We start from the raw sequence: 10,897 nt of genomic DNA on the forward strand, positions 1-10,897 counted from the left end.
GCTCACGGGCATAAATAAACACGGACCTAAATGCAATACCCTCGCCCCCCTTCGGGGGTGAAGATAAAAAAAAGCTGAGCAGATATAAATGTTACAGTCCACAGCGTCTCGCATCTAAGTCAACATGCTTTCCCCCCTCTTTCATTACAAGCAACCGCTTCTCACAGCTAGCTACAAATAGCTAAATAAAGACAAAACAAAAGAAAAAACAGATCACTGAGGTGATTATTCAACATGTGCATGTAGTTGAAATTCCTGCCCCCCCCCCATAATGGTAAGAAATACAAAGAAAATAACTGATATATAAAAAACTTACAGGCCACAGGCATGTAAAACACTTGTAGGACACATGCATATAAAACATAAATACATAAAACAATTGTAGAGCATATACCTATAAAACATTTACAGGCTACAGGTGTATAAAACATTTACAAGACACATATATGTATAAAACTTATAGTACACAAACATATAAAACACTTGCAGGACACAGGCATATACAACACATAAGACATACGCATATAAAACACAAAACAGGTATATAATTACATATATATAAAGCTAAGCTACAAACGTATAAAATACTCACAGGACACAGATATATATAAACAAGCACATATGTAAACACTTGTAGGACACAAACTTATGAAACACAGAAAACACGAACATAAAAAACAAAGAGGCCAACAGAACACTTAAAGAACACATGTACAGATAGAACACAAATATGTTCAACGCAAAACACAAGCCTATAAAACACTTGTAGAACACAATCATATAAAACACGTGAAAGGTTACGAGTGTATACACAGGTAAAGAATGTACTCGCTCAGAACTAAGAAGATTACAAGCCATTTAGATATCTAATAGCAATTATTTCCACAAACATTCAGTTTCACTACAGAATCGTTTTAGGAAAACACGTTCTAATCTGATAGAAATGAACGAGTAGGATAGACTGGGCTGATTGTTACAGAATAAGTTGTTACAGTTCTCACATTTCCAAAAGTCCTGTATGGATAGAGTTGTGTACATTAGCACGTGATCAGCCCTTCTCAGCGTTACTTATCAGTTAATACAAGAGTCCTTGGAAAGTTAGGAACAAAAAATAGATGTTTTCACCTTCTGAAAAGTTTTTATTGCGCACAGAAGTTATCACGTTAATACTTATCCTACTGAAACACGCATGGAGGCATAGAGAATATGTATACACAGCATTTATTATGTGAGATGTGGCAATGATGAATGATCTGTTTTATAGTGTTTATGGATGTAAATAAGCTTTGTCGACATGTAGTAGCACTAGTTAATACACATTGTCAAAATACAGTTGAAGAAATTAGCTACTTATTAAATCCTGAGAAGAAGATTAATAGAGTTATCCATTGGGTTCAGTTCTGGTTTATAAGCCATAATGGCCAGAGATTCTTGAACTATAAGAGTTCGTTCATGAGAAGTTCAGAAAAATACTAAACTGGTCTGTTAGAACAACGGCATCACGTCCATCTTAAGCTTGCTCGAATGTAAGCGAGTTTTTGTAACTCGAGAAAGAAGCGTGTCCAGAAATCTTCTATCGGAGACGCCTGGTCGTTGAACCAATGTAGCCTTTAGAGAATAAAGGACAGGTATATTTGTAGACAACTAAGTATTGTTGTAATTTCTGGACATTGTCTTTAAATGGGAAGGAACTTTGAAGTCGAAGAGAACTTCTAAAACACATTTGGCATGTTGTTGAGGTTAAGCAGTACTAGGCAATTTGAAAATTAGGGATCTTAACTGCAAACACTTATCATCACGATAAGGAAGAGTAAATGAACTTATCAACCACAGAAACAAGTAAATACTTAGTATCATAGTTCCAGTTCCACTGCCTTTTTTTAAACATTGTTTTACACATAATTAAGCAGAAAATCTTTTTTCTCCAACACATATTTAATGTTAGACAATTCTTGTTTGAAAACGGAAATATTGCTATTACATTGTGCACGCCTGGTTAGAACAAACACAAGATTGCATTAAAAAGATTCAGGTATAAAACTTTCAAAGTTCTTGTAAGTTTTTCTATAAAAGTAATTCAGGTGAAAATCAGATGAATTTTGTTCAACCAGAATCTATCTGATCATGATATACTCCATTTGTAGCCAAATCAATGATTTTATTGAGAGAAGCATTAATGGACAAGAACTTAACATCAAAACTTGCCCAAAAAATAGGTTTTGGGAAACTAACTACTACCGTTGGTTAGAAAAAGTGATACTATACTCAACAGTGAATCTAGAATAAATAACATTATTTTAGAAAATCCCCCAGTGGCACAGCGATATGTCTGCGGACTTACAAAGTTAGAAACTTAACTTCAAACAAACAAACGAAAATCTTTTAGGAAAGAGCTTAAAAAACATTCAACTTATAAATTTAAGCACCAATGGTGTAAACATTGGGCCTCATGGGTACGTCAACTCTAGTAACCTATAAAGATTACCTGGGTGAGAGAGCCAACAGGCGGTAAACCATTGTAAGTTCAATCTGAAATGATGCCTTCTTTTTTATTTTAAGTAACTACTCTGTTAGAGGTAGGATCTTGAGAGAGTTTTCAAATTTAGTTTGATCTTGCAAAATGTGCTTAACTTGGTTAATATAATTAACTTTATTACGCATGACTACGCCATTTTCTTTATCAAGCTTCGTGATTACAGTATCTTTTAAAGAACGCAAACGTTGGAGAGACGCCATTTCAAAAACGTTAAGTAACGCGGACTTTTTTTATGATGAATCATTTAAATGCAATCTTCTTTTTCTTCTAACCAGGCGTAATTGTAGTAATATTTCGTTTTTCAAAATTAGCTAATATTAAACATGTGATGCAACAAAATGGTTTTTACTTAATTTTGCGCCCCCAGTAGCACAGCGGTATGTTTGCGGACTTACAACGCTAGAATCCAGGTTTTGATACCCGTGGTGGGCAGAGTACTGATAGCCCATTGTGTAGCCTTGTGCTTAATTACAAACAAACAAACTTAATTTTGTACAAAATAATGCTAAAAAGCCAATAGAAACTACTTCTAATATTACTAAGTCTTTGCCTATTCCTACAGTTGATAAGTTATAAATCACATGTACTCTTTCTTATCTTGATGATCGGTGTTTTTAATTTAAAGATATTGAATTTGTAAGCACTGCATATCCTAAACTTCACGCCAAAGGTGTTTTAGAAGCTCTCTTTGTCTTCGAAGTTTCGTCTCATTTAAAGACAAGTTTCAAAAATTACAAAAATCCTTAGCTGTCTACAAATATATCTGTCCTTATGCCTATATTGATCGACCTCAACAAATGATTTTTGAACATGCGTCTTTCTCAAATTACAAAAATTCACGTGCATTCAGACATGCTCAAAATGAATGTGATTCGGTTGTTCTAACAGACTAGTCTGTTATTATTTTCTTTGCTTCTAATGAACGAACTAATAAAGTTCAATAATATTCGGCCATTATGACCCATAAACCAGAATTGAACCAAATGGATAGTTCCATTTACCTTCTTCTCATATTTTATCATATAGGGCTCATAAAGTCACCAGAAATGCCGAATCTTTTAGAAAAGCTAGTCTTAAATAAGATTATCGAGTTTAGAAAGAAACGCCATGGTACTATATTAATTTACCGAAACATTTGAAAAGCAACGGCTACTGGCAGTGAATACTGCCAAGAAGAAAGCTACGAAGAAAAATATTCTTTCCTTCAAAATACGTGGAACGCAAAAGATAAAATGACAGGAAACGAAACTTTCTAAGCAGTAGCTTGTTTGCAAATGTTTGGTTTCTGTTCTTGGAAAAATGTGTCTGCAGTATCTGAATTGTAATGATCTGTTCCGATCTTGAGTGCATTGAGGAAAATCAGTCTTACCTGAGAACTATGTGAGAATTCTGTTTTCTGAAGTTCCATTTCAATTGTATATGTATATGTATATGTTTTTTTTATGATAGTGACACTTATTTGAACTGGAAGTTTGTTTTATAGGTCCTTGTAGTGACTAATCCAGTATCAACTTGGTAATTTAGTTGTTTGTTCCATGCACATTTTTGAATGTAGCGAAGTACACTACTAGGTGTCATAAAATACACTGATAATGGGTCACATTGTGGCATTGAGCTTTTCGGTAAAACGTATAATATATTTGAGAAACTATGTGAGATCGAATGATCTTATTTGTTGTATTTATAAATAAATACACTCTTCTATGTAAATAGGAAAAAAATATTCGATTATCTTTACAGGTTTATATCTGAGGAAACAATATAAAAAAATTGTAACAACTAGCCCCGGCCTTACATAGTTTTGTATTTAAAACAATGCAATATTATTAATACAATTTTTTTTCAGACTTGTGTTACATACAGATCTTATTTTATATAAGATTTTTCTGTTCTCCCTTGCGGAATATCAGGTAGAAACTGAGATGGAACATATTGACTAAAAACGTATAGACTCTCTAGTCATTTGAACGTAGATAATTTAGTCAAGGTAATTTTAAGTGTCGTAGGGATATTTGAAACATCACACACATTTAAGTAGCGGAAGTCTTGATGTTTCTTTGCTAAATCAGAACCAAACAGTAAATGTTCTCTGAAATGCAGTGACCTCTCAGTTGGGAGCAATAGAAAAACGTTTGAAAAGCATTACGTGACTTTGTTGACGGAAATATTTGCGAATTAAACTTATTTTCTCCAAGAAAAACAGCGGATTCCGTTAGAGAGAGAAAAAGAGAGAACTAGAAATTACTGTTCATCTGACTGTCAGGAACAAGAAATAAAAAAAAGATACCATAAATCCATCACAGAAATCAATCAGATATTTAAACTTAGAATGTTGTTAGAGAAGAATGCCCCACCCCCAGTGCCACAGCGGTATGTCTGCGGACTTACATCGCTACAAACCGGGTTTCGATATCTGTGGTGGACAGAGCACAGAATGGCTGGTAACCATTAAAAAGAAAAAAAGTACAGGTTTTTCTCAAACAGATAACAATACAATTAATCTATCTGAGCATGCTCCCTCTGCTGTTGAATTTAAGCTCTTCTCTCATTGTATAATTTCGTGTTCTATCCCTCCGAACGTCTATAAGCTTAAACTTACTGAAAACGATGGGAAATTTATAGACAAGTGAAGGCTTCTGGAATTATATCCCATCAACTCTGACAAAATCTAAGTGGTATTTCTCACTCAGCAGGGACAAGTTACATGTGGAAATTAATAGTAATTTTCAAGACAACGCTTTTCATACAATGAATGACTTCATAACACCTGATGAAGAAGAAACATTAGAGCCTCATTTATTGTCATAAAGCCTGCAGATAAAGGAATACCGCAATAGCGATGTCCAAATATTACTATTTCAAGAAAGGACAACGATAGTTATACAAGACACTAGGTTTCACAAACACATGGACAAAACGTTTGTTACCGGTTTTTACTGAAATCTTATGAAAATCACCACACTAACTGTCATTTTTTAAGTTTCTCAAAATCCACAAACCTAGTGATCCCAGTAAGCCTAGAATATTAGAATATCTAAGTGTAGAATTATTTCAGAAAATATAGTATCCAAAATGGTGAGAAAATTTCATTCTTTAATCTGAAATATGATATAATTTTTGAAAATAAAAGAAACTAAATAAAACTAAAAGCTGCTGATATACACTTCTTTGTAAAAATCATTGTATAGCAATATCCACCATCAAATTGGTTTTATTCAGCTTTATGGAGTATTTGAATAAGTGAGAGGTCTGCCAATCAGCATCAGAGTATTTATTACATCTTATAAAACTTTTGCAAATTAATTACTTTGAATCTAACACCAAAGTGTACATGTAAAATGAAGGAACTACAATGGTAACAAAGATGACAGCGGTGTAAACATTTTCAAGGGAAGCTTAGATGTAAAACTCATTGAAAAGGTCGGTGTTCATATCCAAATAACATAGTTAAGGTTTATTACGATATTATTTTATTCAGGCAAGGACTATTGAAGCTTATGAAGCTTTTCTGCTGTTGCAATCATCACACATCTTTTCACCTATTTTACCTCATATATTTCAACAAACGATGCACACTTCAGTGACGCAAAGGTTAAAAGATTGGTACGTAAAATTGCAGCATATGTATACACATATTTGAGAGATACACATCAATACCTGCTTGCTGCCATCTTTGAAGTGTATACGTAATCTCTCTTCCAGTCTAACCCTTAGACTGCGACGAATTTTATTAGAAGGCACAACTTATGAAACACTCTCTAAATAAATTGAAAAACAAGGTTAATCACACTGAACTACAGAGATGCAGCTCGAGCCATAATAGCTCTAGAAATGAAAACCGAACGTCTCTTCTACACCAGAAAGGGTTTTACCTTTATCAGTAAAATTCCATTGTACTTTACCACACTGATAAAGGCTTTCTGCAGGTCGTTAATAGAACTTATGTTCTAGAAAAGAAAAAATCTATATTAATGGTTGATCGTTATCCATTGAGTTTTGATAGGATGCAATTCTTTTGTAAGACGATTAAAGATACTTGGCTGCTGATATTGTCATCATCCATGTCAGGAAACATACTTCATCAATTTAAAATGGCAGGTGTTTCATGCGATATATCAAATTTAGCATGGGACAAATAATGTTTTTACTACAAAAGTTATCTACAAACATACGATTAAGCAATTGCAAACAATAAAGTAATTTGTCAATGAACTGTCAAACTTGGGTGTAATAAATAAAACATTTAGGCCTGAGTCTAAGTATTGAAATTCGTTCAATGTTAGTTATTGTTTTATTGTGTGAAAACCGGAGAAAGAGCAGGCCTAATATCCGTGATAAAAACAACGTTAGACTACAGATGTTTCTTTTTTTTTATCTACATTTCTCTTAGTTAGTCCATTATGGATTTCATATCAGAGGTGTGTAAAAATAGCATTTCAGATCTGTCTTTTTGTTTGTCACAAGTCACTGTCCAGGGTACCTTTCATCGAATACCAGAAGTCTAAGCTGTGCTAGATATGATGGCACCCAGAGTCAACCTAAAATTCATTTGCTGTAGGCCTATGGGCAAAACGTTATGTGTTAAAAACGAAATTACTCAAGTACGTTTGAGAGCAACTGTTTAACTTACTTACGCGATTCTATAATTTGATTACTATAAATTACTAAATTAAATTTTCACTTAACTTTTATTTTTATGAATTTAATATTTGTGTTGTATATGTATAATTTGTTTTAAAACGATGTTAGTATTCATACTCAGAAGAACGTTCATTGATCTGAACAATTAACGATCCTTGTTCTTATACCTCTGATTAAGGACTGGAATGAGCCCGAAAGTTCGGGTATCAGGTATATAGTTATAGCGTTAAAAATCGGGTTTCGATACTAGAACATACAACCCATTGTCTAGTTATTGCTTAATAATATTATAAATATATGCTTAACTTTGATAGATTGTTTAGGCAGAGTATTCATGGTGAAACTTAGTTCAATGGACGGCAACTGCCTGTTGTAGAATTCAAGTAAATTTCATCATATTGTTAAGACAGCGGAAGTCAAGTGACGCTTGTAACACGTCATGAGATTCTCGAAGAATCTTGACTTTTCCTGGCAACTCTAGTCTTTTCTAGGTGCCCTCTATTTTAGTATATAAGCCTGGCAAATAAAGCGGAGATATAATTGCAGATAGACAGATAATTGAGTCAAGTGAGCGGTAGTGACCGTAAGTAAAGTGTGTGAATCGTTGTGAATTATAGCGTGTGTTAAGTTAAAGTGATTGTAGAAATTCTGAATATTTCAAAGTTGTATTGAGAAAGAATAAAATAGTTTTATTTAGGAAAGGACTTGTATCGCTGAAGTTCCTCGGGAAGAATTGCCGGAAATTAACAAACGACCAGAGACGTAACAATATATTTTTAACGTTGTAATTTAGAAATACCTAGATAGAATATCTGGAACGTTCTAAGGATGTGACATAATGTATTTTTTGTAAGGCTGTGACGCAAAGTTCTAGTATATTCGTAGAAGAATGAGGCAGAAATAAAAGATCAAGGAAAATATAAGGGAAAATAAAAGAAGATCAAGATGAAAGAGTTAGGAAATAAAAGAAATGGACAGAAAATTAGAAGAACGTGTGACAGGAACTTAAGAGAGGAGTTAAACGAAAACGAGTACTATGTAAAGAAGATTTAAAAATAAATCTGATTGAAGGCAAAATCGATGAAGCTATAGAGGACGTACAGAAGGCTTACACCAAGTTAGAAGAAATGCCGAAGGACATAGACGAAGTCAAAAGCGAAACACAAAAAGACATTAATGAGGTAGAAAAGAGCATCACTGAGGTTGAAAATAATATATGTGACAGAAAAAAAACATCTGGAAACGAATTATTAAATGCAAAGATAAAACCAGCCACACCTCTTTCTTTAGTTACTCAAGAGTTTGTTTGTTTTTGAATTTCGCGCAAAGCTACACGAGGGCTATCAGCGCTAGCCGTCCATAATTTAGCAGTGAAAGAATAGAGAGAAGGCAGCTAGTCATCACCACTCACCGCCAATTCTTGGGCTACTCATTTACCAACGAATAGTGTGATTGACCGTAACATTATAACGCCACCACGGCTGAAAGGGCGAGCATGTTTCCTGACAAGCATCAGACAGACAAACCAGCAAATAATGGAAGATTCGACCAAGAAACAAGGAGAGCGTTCTGTAATTGATAACTTGACTAAATATTTAACTTGCATGAGAAATAAACAGCTTGGACACATTTAAATGAAAATGAAAATTATTTTTATTTAGATACAACATAAAAAATAGTGTGCGCACCTATGTAGAAAAGTAGACAATTGCTTCTACTGAAAGAATGAATAGTTCGCTAGTTTTCTGTCTTTCGAGTTGAATCTCTGCTGAATTAGTAATGATGAAAGCTAAGTAAAATTGAATAAAGAAAGTTTGCCTGGATTTTAAACATTGGCTTGCTTTCTTTATCCAGTGGACGGCGTCACCTAGTGGCCTAGAACATTCTACATGTTCTATCTAGACCTATATTACCTTCCAAACTTAACGTTACCATCAAGAACCACAGCTCCATCTAACTCACTTCTAAATTAGAACGTTGAAAATATAGCTAATAACAGTGCCCCTTCCTGGATTGAGAAGTCTCTTGAATAACCCTACTACAAAAAATAAAAGAATACGTTAAATTGTCCTTTCACGAAGTCTTTTTGGCGTTTTTTTTTCTTCTGAGGCCTTTGGCTGGTTTGTTATGATATGCGGGCGTATTATTGGTTTCCAGCTTTTTACAGTAATATATAATTATCCCAAATTATTGATTATGTAGTTTCCGCACAGTTATCTTCTTCTAGCCACCTCAGCCGTTTGTTCTTGTAATAGATGCTATCTTCTTCAACAGGGGTATTTCAGAGTATTTTGACCTAAATTAGAACAAGTTAAAACTGAAATATCCTTTGCTTTACCAAACTATGATGTCACCTAAAACTTTTAGCTGGCTTGTGCTGTCAAAGATCAGAAGGATGTGATTTAAAGTTCTAGCTTTTAGTATATTCGAACACAGGTTATAAGTACGACATTCCATGAAACGTTGGGAAGTTAGTTAGAAAGAGAGTTATTTTAAGAGTGTTTCAAGAGTAGAGTTAGGTAGCGAAGGAGATAGAGCGATTTTTTTCAAGCTAGAGAGTGAATCAGTCACTATGTTAGTAATTGCGGTTACATTGTAATTCTACAACTACAAGTAAGTTGATTTGTTTTACGTTAGTTAACGTCATTTGTAACGTAGGCCTACAGTGAAGTGTACGATAGTGTACAAGTGTTCAATTTGTAAAAACTTGAAAAGAGGAAATAAAGTAATTTGTTTAGCGTTACATGGCCTGGTCTTTGAATTATTTTCACCGTATAATTTAAAAGAAACCGCTAACGAACACTTTTACAATATTATAACTTGCATCTAGTATACATATTAACTATTGTATTTCTGGCAGTTTTTAAAATCGGTAAGTGCGTAAGATCTGGTACAATAGTAACTAATACCTTATAAAAAATAATCGTAGCAAACATTACTGTAAAGTATATTACCTATCACGTATAAACATATTAAAATATTTTGACATTAAACGTGAAGTATATTATGCTCTGTATATATTAAGCACCATTTAATAATTTCAGTTGTGATATCAGTGTTTTTTTTTCTGCTACCTTGTAGTGTACGTTTATACTCATTACTCTTAAACTTATTATAAATGTAGACCTTTTTAAATTGCAAGATAAGCCTGATCTGTGTTCCCACACGTACGTAGCCTAATAGTTATATAGTATTTTAAGCACTCACTAAAAAAAAAAAAAAGGTGATGGTCGGCCTCATTAATTAAAATAAAGCTAAATGATAATGACAAATAAGAAGTAAGTATTTCATAAACAATGTTTACATTATGATTTTAACTGTTTTGAAGTTCCAAATGAAAAGGTACTTTGAAACCTGGAAGTTTTCCCGCAGAATTTCTTACCACGTTTTTGTTGTTGTTGATTATAACAAAAGCATTATTTCTCATACAGCAAAAATGTTTGGTTTACTATATTATGGGAAGATAAATATGTAAATTGGTATGGCATGCAAAAAAAAGTATATAGGCTAACATTTAAGATGTTATCAATGGGACTTATGAAAGATCTAGCTTATTATACAATGTTCTATGATAGAACATCTATCTATATATTTCTATCGATGTCGAGTTTCATTAATATCGACAAATGAAATTATGTATCGCACATAGTAACACTCGGATGCGTATACGTCATCTTATTGTAATTGTTACGACAGCGGAAGTCACGTGACTCTAGTAAC

Source organism: Limulus polyphemus, unplaced genomic scaffold (genome assembly GCF_000517525.1).
Source record: "Limulus polyphemus unplaced genomic scaffold, Limulus_polyphemus-2.1.2 Scaffold3395, whole genome shotgun sequence".
Classification (NCBI taxonomy): Eukaryota; Metazoa; Arthropoda; class Merostomata; order Xiphosura; family Limulidae; genus Limulus; species Limulus polyphemus.